Genomic DNA, 14,420 nt, shown 5'->3' on the forward strand with positions numbered 1-14,420 from the left:
TTACAAAGAAGAATTGGCTAACAATTAATTTACGAACCAAGTCTCTCCCACAAGTTCAAGCAAACTTGTGTCTACAAAATCACTTGCTAGAACAGCAACTGCTTTTACGTGGGACAAACTGCGAGGAACATTTCCACAAAATTCAAGGAACAGTTGTCTGCTTTCTTCTCATACAAAATAATAAATCAACAATTGCTGATCCCCCCCACCAAATACTGACCTAAAGAGACAATTTAAGGGTGCTACATGTTCAACTCAAAGACTTCAAACTAAATACCTCAGAAACCTTGGAAATACAGGAGCCTCTCATATAAAAGCCCAGTCCATCCTGAAAGGAAAGTCTGAAAATGAATTCAGTGGAGTCCTATCAACAGTGAGAAAATTTTTCAACATATAAATACACAGACACACACACACACGGGTATAAAATCGAATATTTTTATGTGTAGTACCTTAATGCTGTATGTACATGTACACATATCAGTGTGGTGGTTGTCTTTCCTCTGCGTCAAAGTCTTCCCACAAACGTGTCAAAAACTTCATGACCTGATGCTTTCTGCACAGCCTTAGCTGCATCACTAAGTGGACTAGGCATATTAGTATAGCCGGCTGCTGTGGCCGTGCGGTTTTAGGCACTGCTACGGTCGCAGGTTCGAATCCTGCCTCGGGCATGGATGTGTGTGATGTCCTTAGGTTAGTTAGGTTTAAGTAGTTCTAAGTCTAGGCGACTGATGACCACAGTCCCATAGTGATTAGAGCCGTTTCAACCATTTTGAGCCTATTAGTATAGATTAACCGTTTTGCATCCATGTGTGCACAGGTCAACACTTGACCTGCTGCCCGAGGTAAAATAAGCATTAATGGTTTAACCTTGGCACATGTACTTGGGGGTGCTAACCAACCTGAAGATATGCTACTCCTAACAGCTAAAATTATTAGTAAAGGAATGACATAAATAGTGACGTAATGTTATTCAGTACACCGTCTTCAGTCCCAACACAAATATCTGCATTTACATCCGTTACTCCCTGCTTACTGAATGTTTCAAAGTCTTTGCAGCAATCGTCTAGGGGTGATAGATCACTTTTTGGGAACAGCTTCTGTTAGAGACAAAATGTTCGTTGACGCTTCCTGACGAAGCTAGGCGTCTTTTTATTGAATTTACCGGGGCTGCGACGAAGCTAGCAGGGAGTAGTTAAGAATGAATGTATCGAAGCAGAGAAAGGTATTTTTAGAAGCTCGGCCTAACTGCTTTCGCGCGACAGACATTGCATACGAACTCCACACATTGCCTTCGCCTTGCTGCCTCTCAAGGGCATATAAAAATCGACTGGCATACCCAGGGAACTTCAGAGAAAATTTTGTTTCTAATAAAAGTCCTTCCCTACAGTGTGCTCTATCACGTTTAATGCAAAGTCTCTGAAATGGAAAAAGATAGAGCAACTGGAAAGATGACGTCGTTCTTGATCCGAGAACGGCATATGCCACTTGGGGTATAGCGAATGTTCTGATAATGGTTTCAACATCGTCCGCCAACAGATAGCGTAATGGCATACGTACCACAGCGCCATCTGTATCTACCTTTTAATGTGGAATTCTCACAGCCACAAGGCTCAGTGTGGTGAAAACGTGGGGAGCAAGCAGGCAACCATGCCACGGAGACGCACCCGTGCTTCCTACTGCCAACTCAGGAAGGGGTCAAACTGTGGCCGTCCGGGTAGCGGGATGGTTCTTTCGAAGAATTGGCACACATGTTTGACGTGCTGCGTCACTTGTGCAACGTGGTCACGTGATCATTCTCACACCTGTAGACGAGGTTCTGGAAGTCTACACAGCACAAAGGTCCGCCAGGATCGACGTATTATAAGGGCAGCAGTGGCAGATCGTACAGCTACCACAGCACAGATAAGAGGGCTTGTGATCCCAAGCGTGCCAACATGAACTACTGCGAGCCGGTTATTAGCAGTGTCTTCAGTCCGGAACCATGCGGCTGCTACGGTTGCAGGTTCGAATCCTGCCTTGGGCATGGATGTGAGTAATGTCCTTAGGTTAGTGAGGATTAAGTAGTTCTAATTCTAGGGGACTGATGACCTCAGATGTTAAGTCCCATGGTGCTTAGAGCCATTTTAACCATTATTAGCAATGTGACTACGGGCACGTACACCTCTAGCCCATCTTCCCCTCACGCCACAGGATCGATAGGTGCCGCCAGAGGATCACTTGGAAAATGGAATGGCGCGCCATGGTATTCAGCGGTGAAAACACATTATGCCTTCACGCAAGTGACTCTTGTTTGCACGTACGACTTAGACCTGGTGAGCGCTGTCTTGTAGAGTGCATTTGTCTAGTACACACAATATTATGGTCTGGGGTGCGATAAGCTTCATCTATCGTTCACCATTGTTGTTTCTGATGGGAACGATGACCAGGGCTCGGTAGTGCAGCATAGTTATTAGAACTGTTCTTTTGCCATCCTTGCAGCGAGAGAGTGCTCTGTTGTTGCAACAGGATAATGCTCGCCCACACACTGTCCATGAAACACAACGTGCTCTGTATGTCGTGCAGTATCTTCCCCGACCACACGATCTCCGCACTTGTTTTCAATCGAGCACGTGTGGGATACGACGCGACGAGAAATGGCCAGCTGTACGATCGACTGGAAGTCAGACTAAGCGCTTCATTGCCACTCATGAAGGCAACACCCCGCACTAGTGTTGGTGTCTCAGCGTGGGTGAACCTGGTACCTCAGAACCACTTGTGCTGTTGATCTGTCAATGTAATCGTTTCATGTACTCCATATGGTCTTTCGTAACAATAGCTCTTGAGTGAATAGGAAACCTCTAAAGGGATGTACTAACTTTTTCCGGCAGTGTATGTACAGGGTGTCTCTCCTAAGACTCGGCAGGCAGGTATTTCAATTTCTATTTTGCAACGTGTAGAACGTGTAACTGGAGACAGACCAAATAAATCATGCTAATTGCTCTTTCTTATGACGGAAAGCGTCGGTTTGTTTCCCATTACAAACAAAATTATTTTTACAGTGGCCTATTCGACAGAGCGACCCCAAATTAGTTTGGAGCGATATTCGTTTTATCGTTGTGTATTAATAGGAACGGTAACTCACTAAGAATAACCACTGCTCCAGGATCGACTCAGCAGCACTTCTGCACGGCGGCAGATGTCAGCGCGGGTCAGGGTGGCAATATTGCTGCAGGAGTACTGCTTTCTCTTCATGCTTCACTGTCACAGTTCATACACATCCATAAAATCAATATCGCACTAGACTAACTTGGGACCGCTATGCGGAAGGAGCACGTAAAATTCCACTTTAAACATGACTTTGCTTGTAATGAGAGAGAAACTGACGCTTTCCGTCGATGCTAGGTGTCGCATGAAAGAGTTGACGAGCAGTGCTTGTTTTGGCTGACGACAGCGCAAATATCTGCCAAAGCACCGTAGAAAGTCCGGTTGACGACTCCTATTCATCCATATTCATGGATGAAGGACACTGTAATACAGAGCATTACAGGATCTACAAGGGCAAACCTGCCATAAAAGTAAGAGATAAACTACCACTTATCGGAACTGGATTGGCCGTGCACACTTCCGTACTTGACAGAGTCATTGAATTCACGTCTCCAAATGAAAGAGTCTCTCTGTTTTCAGTAAAATCAGCTAGTAAAGCTTTCACTTTATCAATGTGCACGCCCCCACAAATCACCACAGTAAAATCGACCCTGAAGCAGTGGACAATTTCTGGGAAACTCTAGAAGAAACCTCAAATAAAACAACAAGGCACCATGTGAAAATCTTATTAGGTAATTTTAACGCACAGTTAGGCAAGGAAAAGAATTCCGAGCTACCTCTGGCCCCCATACCAAACACAAACCTACCAACAAGAATGGTGAAAAAGTAATCTTCTGCAGAAACTTCGGACTTAAAATCGTGAGTACTCAATTTCAAAAACCTGCACATAAATTAACCACATGGAGATCACCCAGTCTTAGACAGGGTGAATATCAAACTGACCATGTCGCAATTTCCAGGGAAAACATAAAACAAATTGTAAACGTCAGAACCTGCACAAAAGGCCACCCAAAAGTACCAAAGCAGATCCGGAATATCTGAAACTAAACAAGGAAAGACTATCATGCAAATCAATCAGGTAAAATCAAGAGACTTGAAGAAACTAATAGAGAAAATTTAGGAAGCCATGAAATTTGGACAACCCTCTCGCACCAGGAAACACCGCTGGTGGAAAGCAACCTGCGATCAGGCAGTCGACAACCGAATAACTGCGTGGAAAAATTCTGCAGTCACAAAACTGAAGAAAACTGGGAGAACTTTCTTAAAACCCAAAAACAGACCTAAAAAATAATTAGTAGAGGAAAACGGGGATATGAAAACAACGGAATCTGCAAAATGCAGCAAGATTTCATCAAAAATAATACAAGAAGTTTCTATAAGACTTTTAGAGAAAACTTACAGGGATACCAAGCGCCTAGCTTGTGCATCAGAAAACCCGATGGCTCTTTGGAAACTAACACGAAAAATAACTGCAAAATCTTAGCCCAATATTTCAGTTCCCTCCTCAAGTGCGAACCACCGCAAGAAAAACTTGTCTTCTCTTCTCCAGTATTCACTCACCCAGACTCACATGCCCCGCATCTCGAAGAAATTATGGAGATAGTCAAACAGTTGAAAAATAACAAAGCACCAGGAAAAGATGGGATCATTGCTGAATTCTGGAAACTAAAAGATCCTATACTTATGCAGAAACTACATCATATAATATCAGACATATGGATGACGGAGCAAATAGCAGAGGACTGAAAATGCGCTCTAATTTACCCGCTACACAAAAAGGGTGACAAGACAGACATCAACAATTACAGAGGAATTTCCCTGCTCCCAGTCGCTTATAAAATCCTTTCCAAAGCACTTTTAAACAGGATACACTCCCAAGAAGATCCACTAATTGGTGAATGCTAGGCCGGATTCAGGAAAGGACGATCATGTGCGGAACAGATCTGGTGCTTAAAGATGATATTACAAATGAGGAAAGGCAGAAAAACAGTAATCACATTCATCGAATTCAGGAAAGCATATGATTTCGTGGGCAGTGATACCCTGTTTAAAATCATAGAAGACACGAAAACCACAGAACAGACATTTACAGGAACAACATCCAAAGTGAAATTCATAGGCGAAACATTAGAACCCTTCGAAATCAAAACTGGAGTTCGACAGGGGGACGAACTACCCCAATGTTTTTCAATATTGTTCTAGAAAAGATCATCAGAGAACGGAAACCTCATGTAAAGTGCATCGCTGACGATATTGCAACTATCACCAATAACAGAACAGAAGCGATTCACGCAGTGGAAAAACTACATGAAATTTCACAAAAAAACCGGACTACACATATGAAAGAACCAAATATATGGAAAGACAGCCAGAAAATAAATCCCTTTAAATCAAAAAACATGGTAAAATTCCACAAATCTGCCATTTTAAATACCTCGAAGAAACTATACAGTCCTCAGGATTAAACCGAATCGCCAATGAACAAAGAATCACGAAGCTCCAGAAGGTCTACAAGCCAACATGGACGCGTTACAACAAGAAGTGCATTTCGACAGACGTAAAATTAAGGCACTGTAGAACAGTGATTCTTCCAGAAGCAATCTACGCAGCTGAAACAATGGTGATTGATGGTCATTCAAAAATTAGGGAAATAGAAAAGCACGAAAGAAAAATTCTCAGGAAGATTTACGGCGCAATCAACAAAAACGGAATTTGGATGAAGAGACCACAAAGCGAGTTCTATATGAAGACCAACATAGTAACAGACGAAATCACAAAACGCCGAGCCAAATTTTATACGCATATCTACAGGGTGGAAGACTCCAGAACAGCAAGGAAACTTTTCAGTGTTATAGAAAAACGTGAATGCGGCACAGAATGGCTGGAAGAAGTACAGAGGGACGTGCAGCAGATAAAAAAAAATCTCGAAAACCGTACTGAGTGTCGGAATAAAATCACAAGCGCGAAGTTTGAGGAAAGAACATCGCGCCAGCCTGGTAAAAAATTGATAGAAAAAGCAGTATGAGAGGATGAAGAGTTTTTGTGAAGCAAAGAAAAAAAGCGTCCGGAGATAAAATTGTGAACTGAAGTTCAATCTCTCTCCTAAAGTGGAACAGTCGTTACATATATATCACCCATCTCCTTTTCTCTTCTCACTTTTCTTTTCTCTCGTACTATCCAATCTGCTACAACTAAAACTCAGTTATCAATAAACTCTGTTAATTTTTCATGTTAATTAACGATTAATACGCATTGTATAACTGGTTAGTGCATATTGTATTCCTACACAGTGTACTAGCTTTTATTCCTGTCTTGAGGCCGCGTCATTTAGCCAGTTTGCTCCCTGTGTAGACACTTACATTTACACTGTACTGCCTTACTTTTTCGTAACTTGCAACACTAATGCTGACTGTTGATTTCAACCAGTGCCAAGAGTAGAAGGTGTTGTTAATTTTACGGTCAAATATCTAAGTTAAATTTGTTTTAAAGATCAGTTTGTGTTGCACAGCAAGTAATGGATTTATTACCTTCGTACTGCTGAAATAGCCATGCAATTTGACATGTCTTTGCAGCTCGTAGTGACGCCTTAGTAAACTGCGTGTGTGTGTAAATAACAATGTAAACAACGCGAAGAAGCTACATGATTGTGACGCGATAATTACAAAAATTAGAGAAATTCGCAGTTTTAAATATCTTCCCCCATGAACCATGGACCTTGCCGTTGGTGGGGAGGCTTGCGTGCCTCAGCGATACAGATGGCCGTACCATAGGTGCAACCACAACGGAGGGGTATCTGTTGAGAGGCCAGACAAACATGTGGTTCCTGAAGAGGGGCAGCAGCCTTTTCAGTAGTTGCAGGGGCAACAGTCTGGATGATTGATCTGGCCTTGTAACATTAACCAAAACGGCCTTGCTGTGCTGGTACTGCGAACGGCTGAAAGCAAGGGGAAACTACAGCCGTAATTTTTCCCGAGGACATGCAGCTTTACTGTATGATTAAATGATGATGGCGTCCTCTTGGGTAAAATATTTCGGAGGTAAAATAGTCCCCCATTCGGATCTCCGGGCGGGGACTACTCAAGAGGACGTCGTTATCAGGAGAAAGAAAACTGGCATTCTACGGATCGGAGCGTGGAATGTCAGATCCCTTAATCGGGCAGGTAGGTTAGAAAATTTAAAAAGGGAAATGGATAGGTTAAAGTTAGATATAGTGGGAATTAGTGAAGTTCGGTGGCAGGAGGAACAAGACTTTTGGTCAGGTGATTACAGGGTTATAAATACAAAATCAAATAGGGGTAATGCAGGAGTAGGTTTAATAATGAATAAAAAAATAGGAGTGCGGGTTAGCTACTACAAACAGCATAGTGAACGCATTATTGTGGCCAAGATAGACACAAAGCCCATGCCTACTACAGTAGTACAAGTTTATATGCCAACTAGCTCTGCAGATGATGAAGAAATTGATGAAATGTATGACGAGATAAAAGAAATCATTCAGGTAGTGAAGGGAGACGAAATTTTAATAGTCATGGGTGACTGGAATTCGTCAGTAGGAAAAGGGAGAGAAGGAAACATAGTAGGTGAATATGGATGGGGGGAAGAAATGAAAGAGGAAGCCGCCTTGTAGAATTTTGCACAGAGCATAACTTAATCATAGCTAACACTTGGTTCAAGAATCATAAAAGAAGGTTGTATACCTGGAAGAATCCTGGAGATACTAAAAGGTATCAGATAGATTATATAATGGTAAGACAGAGATTTAGGAACCAGGTTTTAAATTGTAAGTCATTTCCAGGGGCAGATGTGGATTCTGACCACAATCTATTGGTTATGAACTGCAGATTGAAACTGAAGAAACTGCAAAAAGGTGGGAATTTAAGGAGATGGGACCTGGATAAACTGAAAGAACCAGAGGTTGTAGAGAGTTTCAGGGAGAGCATAAGGGAACAATTGACAGGAATGGGGGAAAGAAATACAGTAGAAGAAGAATGGGTAGCTCTGAGGGATGAAGTAGTGCAGGCAGCAGAGGATCAAGTAGGTAAAAAGACGAGGGCTAATAGAAATCCTTGGGTAACAGAAGAAATATTGAATTTAATTGATGAAAGGAGAAAATATAAAAATGCAGTAAATGAAGCAGGCCAAAGGGAATACAAACGTCTCAAAAATGAGATCGACAGAAAGTGCAAAATGGCTAAGCAGGGATGGCTAGATGACAAATGTAAGGATGTAGAGGCTTGTCTCACTAGGGGTAAGATAGATACTGCCTACAGGAAAATTAAAGAGACCTTTGGAGAGAAGAGAACCACTTGTATGAATATCAAGAGCTCAGATGGCAACCCAGTTCTAAGCAAAGAAGGGAAGGCAGAAAGGTGGAAGGAGTATATAGAGGGTTTATACAAGGGCGATGTACTTGAGGACAGTATTATGGAAATGGAAGAGGATGTAGATGAAGATGAAATGGGAGATAAGATACTGCGTGAAGAGTTTGACAGAGGACTGAAAGACCTGAGTCGAAACAAGGCCCCGGGAGTAGACAACATTCCATTAGAACTACTGATGGCCTTGGGAGAGCCAGTCATGACAAAACTCTACCATCTGGTGAGCAAGATGTATGAGACAGGCGAAATACCCACAGACTTCAAGAAGAATATAATAATTCCAATCCCAAAGAAAGCAGGTGTTGACAGATCTGAAAATTACCGAACTATCAGTTTAATAAGTCACAGCTGCAAAATACTAACGCGAATTCTTTACAGACGAATGGAAAAACTGGTAGAAGCGGACCTCGGGGAAGATCAGTTTGGATTCCGTAGAAATGTTGGAACACGTGAGGCAATACTAACCTTACGACTTATCTTAGAAGAAAGATTAAGAAAAGACAAACCTACGTTTCTAGCATTTGTACACTTAGAGAAAGCTTTTGACAACGTTAACTGGAATACTCTCTTCCAAATTCTGAAGGTGGCAGGGGTAAAATACAGGGAGCTAAAGGCTATTTACAATTTGTACAGAAACCAGATGGCAGTTATAAGAGTCGAGGGACATGAAAGGGAAGCAGTGGTTGGGAAAGGAGTGAGACAGGGTTGTAGCCTCTCCCCGATGTTATTCAATCTGTATATTGAGCAAGCAGTAAAGGAAACAAAAGAAAAATTCGGAGTAGGTATTAAAATTCATGGAGAAGAAGTAAAAACTTTGAGGTTCGCCGATGACATTGTAATTCTGTCAGAGACAGCAAAGGACTTGGAAGAGCAGTTGAACGGAATGGACAGTGTCTTGAAAGGAGGATATAAGATGAACATCAACAAAAGCAAAACGAGGATAATGGAATGTAGTCAAAATAAATCGGGTGATGCTGAGGGGATTAGATTAGGAAATGAGACACTTAAAGTAGTAAAGGAGTTTTGCTATTTAGGGAGTAAAATAACTGATGATGGTCGAAGTAGAGATGATATAAAATGTAGACTGGCAATGGCAAGGAAAGCGTTTCTGAAGAAGAGAAATTTGTTAACATCGAGTATAGATTTAAGTGTCAGGAAGTCGTTTCTGAAAGTATTTGTATGGAGTGTAGCCATGTATGGAAGTGAAACATGGACGATAACCAGTTTGGACAAGAAGAGAATAGAAGCTTTCGAAATGTGGTGCTACAGAAGAATGCTGAAGATAAGGTGGGTAGATCACATTACTAATGAGGAGGTATTGAATAGAATTGGGGAGTAGAGGAGCTTGTGGCACAACTTGACAAGAAGAAGGGATCGGTTGGTAGGACATGTTCTGAGGCATCAAGGGATCACCAATTTAGTATTGGAGGGCAGCGTAGAGGGTAAAAATCGTAGAGGGAGACCAAGAGATCAATACACTAAGCAGATTCAGAAGGATGTAGGTTGCAGTAGGTACTGGGATGTGAAGAAGCTTGCACAGGATAGAGTAGCATGGAGAGCTGCATCAAACCAGTCTCAGGACTGAAGACCACAACAACAACAACAACAAAATTATACATATATTCTTCTGCAGTTCTGTGTATGCTCCAGCAGCTAACTGCAGTTAATAACGGGCTACTGGGTGGGGCAAACAAGAGTGGTCCGGACGATGGATACGATTGGACATGAATCTGTGACAGCATTAATGGAGGAGGAAAAGACGTACAGCTACTTCCAACAGATTGGTGCAATCGCCGATACAGATGGCTGAACCTTGGAGCGTATTTACACAGTATTCACGCCTGACAGAGCTGTTAGCAGAGGTCAGACTAGTCGCGGCCCCGGCTGGCCACCCAAGTTACCTGGTCTGCCACTGTGCGATTAATTTGTGTGGGGAGCTCTCAAGTCTAACATGTATTTCAACAACCCTCACAAAGAACTACAGCAGGACATTTCGGACGAGACTGCAGCAATTCCAACACTCTAGCTTCGCTTCGCCTTCAGCAACTTCCTGACTAGGGCATACGAGTGTAAAGAAATGAATGCTGGCCACCTTCAACATCTGCTATAGTCTGGTCAGTACTGTATTTCATTTCCTTTGCTCTGTTTCTTTGTACCCTGAGCTCTGTTCTCCGGGTCACTTTGATTTGCCCTGTCCTGTATAACTCCCACAGGTATAACTTCTGAAGCACTGACGATGGAGCTGTGCTTCTAAGTGTACGCAGGGGAAGCGCAAATAGTATTGACATATATTAGATGAATTATGTTGTCGAGACATTGTTGTTACAAATCATTTCGGGTTTAAGCCGTTTTCAAATACAACCGTGCAAAATGTTTGTGCTGTCGCACTTGTTGTTGTTGTTGTTGTTGTTGTTGTTGTGGTCTTCAGTCCTGAGACTGGTTTGATGCAGCTCTCCATGCTACTCTATCCTGTGCAAGCTTCTTCATCTCCCAGTACCTACTGCAACATACATCCTTCTGAATCTGCTTAGTGTATTGATCTCTTGGTCTCCCTCTACGATTTTTACCCTCCACGCTGCCCTACAATACTAAATTTGTGACCCCTTGATGCCTCAAAACATGTCCTACCAACCGATCCCTTCTTCTAGTCAAGTTGTGCCACAAACTTCTCTTCTCCCCAATCCTATTTAACACATCCTCATTAGTCATGTGATCTACCCATCTAATCTTCAGCATTCTTCTGTAGCACCACATTCCGAAAGCTTCTATTCTCTTCTTGTCTAAATTATTTATCGTCCATGTTTCACTTCCATACAAGGCTACACTCCATACAAATACTTTCAGAAACGACTTCCTGACATTTAAATCTATACTCGATGTTAACAAATTTCTCTTCTTCAGAAACGCTTTCCTTGCCATTGCCAGTCTACATTTTATATCCTCTCTACTTCGACCATCATCAGTTATTTTACTCCCTAAATAGCAAAACTCCTTTACTACTTTAAGTGTCTCATTTCCTAATCTAATCCCCTCAGCATCACCCGATTTAATTTGACTACATTCCATTATCCTCGTTTTGCTTTTGTTGATGTTCATCTTATATCCTCCTTTCAAGACACTGTCCATTCCGTTCAACTGCTCTTCCAAGTCCTTTGCTGTCTCTGACAGAATTACAATGTCATCGGCGAACCTTACAGTTTTTATTTCTTCTCCATGGATTTTAATACCTACTCCGAATTTTTCTTTTGTTTCCTTTACTGCTTGCTCAATATACAGATTGAATAACATCGGGGAGAGGCTACAACACTGTCTCACTCCTTTCCCAACCGCTGCTTCCCTTTCATGCCCCTCGACTCTTATAACTTCCATCTGGTTTCTGTACAAATTGTAAATAGCCTTTCGCTCCTTGTATTTTACCCCTGCCACCTTCAGAATTTGAAAGAGAGTATTCGAATTAACGTTTTCAAAAGCTTTTTCTAAGTGTACAAATGCTAGAAACGTAGGTTTGTCTTTTCTTAATCTTTCTTCTAAGATAAGTCGTAAGGTTAGTATTGCCTCACGTGTTCCAACATTTCTACGGAATCCAAACTGATCTTCCCCGAGGTCCGCTTCTACCAGTTTTTCCATTCGTCTGTAAAGAATTCGCGTTAGTATTTTGCAGCTGTGACTTATTAAACTGATAGTTCGGTAATTTTCAGATCTGTCAACACCTGCTTTCTTTGGGATTGGAATTATTATATTCTTCTTGAAGTCTGTGGGTATTTCGCCTGTCTCATACATCTTGCTCACCAGATGGTAGAGTTTTGTCATGACTGGCTCTCCCAAGGCCATCAGTAGTTCTAATGGAATGTTGTCTACTCCCGGGGCCTAGTTTCGACTCTGGTCTTTCAGTGCTCTGTCAAACTCTTCACGCAGTATCGTATCTCCCATTTCATCTTCATCTAAATCCTCTTCCATTTCCATAATATTGTCCTCAAGTACATCACCCTTGTATAAACCCTCTATATACTCCTTCCACCTTTCTGCCTTCCCTTCTTTGCTTAGAACTGGGTTGCCATCTGAGCTCTTGATATTCATACAAGTGGTTCTCTTCTCTCCAAAGGTCTCTTTAATTTTCCTGTAGGCAGTATCTATCTTACCCCTAGTGAGATAAGCCTCTACATCCTTACATTTGTCCTCTAGCCATCCCTGCTTAGCCATTTTGCACTTCCTGTCGATCTCATTTTTGAGACGTTTGTGTTCCTTTTTGCCTGCTTCATTTACTGCATTTTTATATTTTCTCCTTTCATCAATTAAATTCAATATTTCTTCTGTTACCCAAGGATTTCTATTAGCCCTCGTCTTTTTACCTACTTGATCCTCTGCTGCTCTCCCTGAAACTCTCTACAACCTCTGGTTCTTTCAGTTTATCCAGGTCCCATCTCCTTAAATTCCCACCTTTTTGCAGTTTCTTCAGTTTCAATCTGCCGTTCATAACCAATAGATTGTGGTCAGAATCCACATCTGCCCCTGGAAATGTCTTACAATTTAAAACCTGGTTCCTAAATCTCTGTCTTACCATTATATAATCTATCTGATACCTTTTAGTATCTCCAGGATTCTTCCAGGTATACAACCTTCTTTTATGATTCTTGAACCAAGTGTTAGCTATGATTAAGTTATGCTCTATGCAAAATTCTACAAGGCGGCTTCCTCTTTCATTTCTACCCCCCAATCCATATTCGTCTACTATGTTTCCTTCTCTCCCTTTTCCTACTGACGAATTCCAGTCACCCATGACTATTTAATTTTCGTCTCCCTTCACTACCTGAATGATTTCTTTTATCTCGTCATACATTTCATCAATTTCTTCATCATCTGCAGAGCTAGTTGGCATATAAACTTGTACTACTGTAGTAGGCATGGGCTTTGTGTCTATCTTGGCCACAATAATGCGTTCACTATGCTGTTTGTAGTAGCTAACCCGCACTCCTATTTTTTTATTCATTATTAAACCTACTCCTGCATTACCCCTATTTGATTTTGTATTTATAACCCTGTAATCACCTGACCAAAAGTCTTGTTCCTCCTGCCACCGAACTTCACTAATTCCCACTATATCTAACTTTAACCTATCCATTTCCCTTTTTAAATTTTCTAACCTACCTGCCCGATTAAGGGATCTGACATTCCACGCTCCGATCCGTAGAATGCCAGTTTTCTTTCTCCTGATAACGACGTCCTCTTGAGTAGTCCCCGCCCGGAGATCCGAATGGGGGACTATTTTACCTCCGAAATATTTTACCCAAGAGGACGCCATCATCATTTAATCATACAGTAAAGCTGCATGCCCTCGGGAAAAATTACGGCTGTAGTTTCCCCTTGCTTTCAGCCGTTCGCAGTACCAGCACAGCAAGGCCGTTTTGGTTAATTTTACAAGGCCAGATCAGTCAATCATCCAGACTGTTGCCCCTGCAACTACTGAAAAGGCTGCTGCCCCTCTTCAGGAACCTCATGGTTGTCTGTCCTCTCAACAGATACCCCTCCGTTGTGGTTGCACCTACGGTACGGCCATGTGTATCGCCGAAGCACGCAAGCCTCCCCACCAACGGCAAAGTAATGGGGGAAGAACTTGTTAAAATTTAAAAATACTGCATCAAACATTTTACATCATCAACAAATGGTTTATATCCAGTCGCTGATTATTTAATATTTTGGCATCTATCGCACATGTTCACGGTATGATTGTAACCGAACAAGATGATAAAAATTTTCAGTACTCAGACAATGGAGACAGACCATATGATGAAGTCATTAATAAATGTCTAATTGGGGTCAAGGTGGTTGGTAGAGGTAGCACCTTTGCTTGGGGTTGACTCAGTACTGGTCCTCACCACTCCAGGGATGAGCTGAGGAGGTATGCAAGACCTTTGCCTCTGAGGAAGCTACGTCCAAGACCGTCCGTGCGTGGTGAAG

Source organism: Schistocerca nitens, chromosome 1, assembly GCF_023898315.1.
Source record: "Schistocerca nitens isolate TAMUIC-IGC-003100 chromosome 1, iqSchNite1.1, whole genome shotgun sequence".
Lineage (NCBI taxonomy): Eukaryota > Metazoa > Arthropoda > Insecta > Orthoptera > Acrididae > Schistocerca > Schistocerca nitens.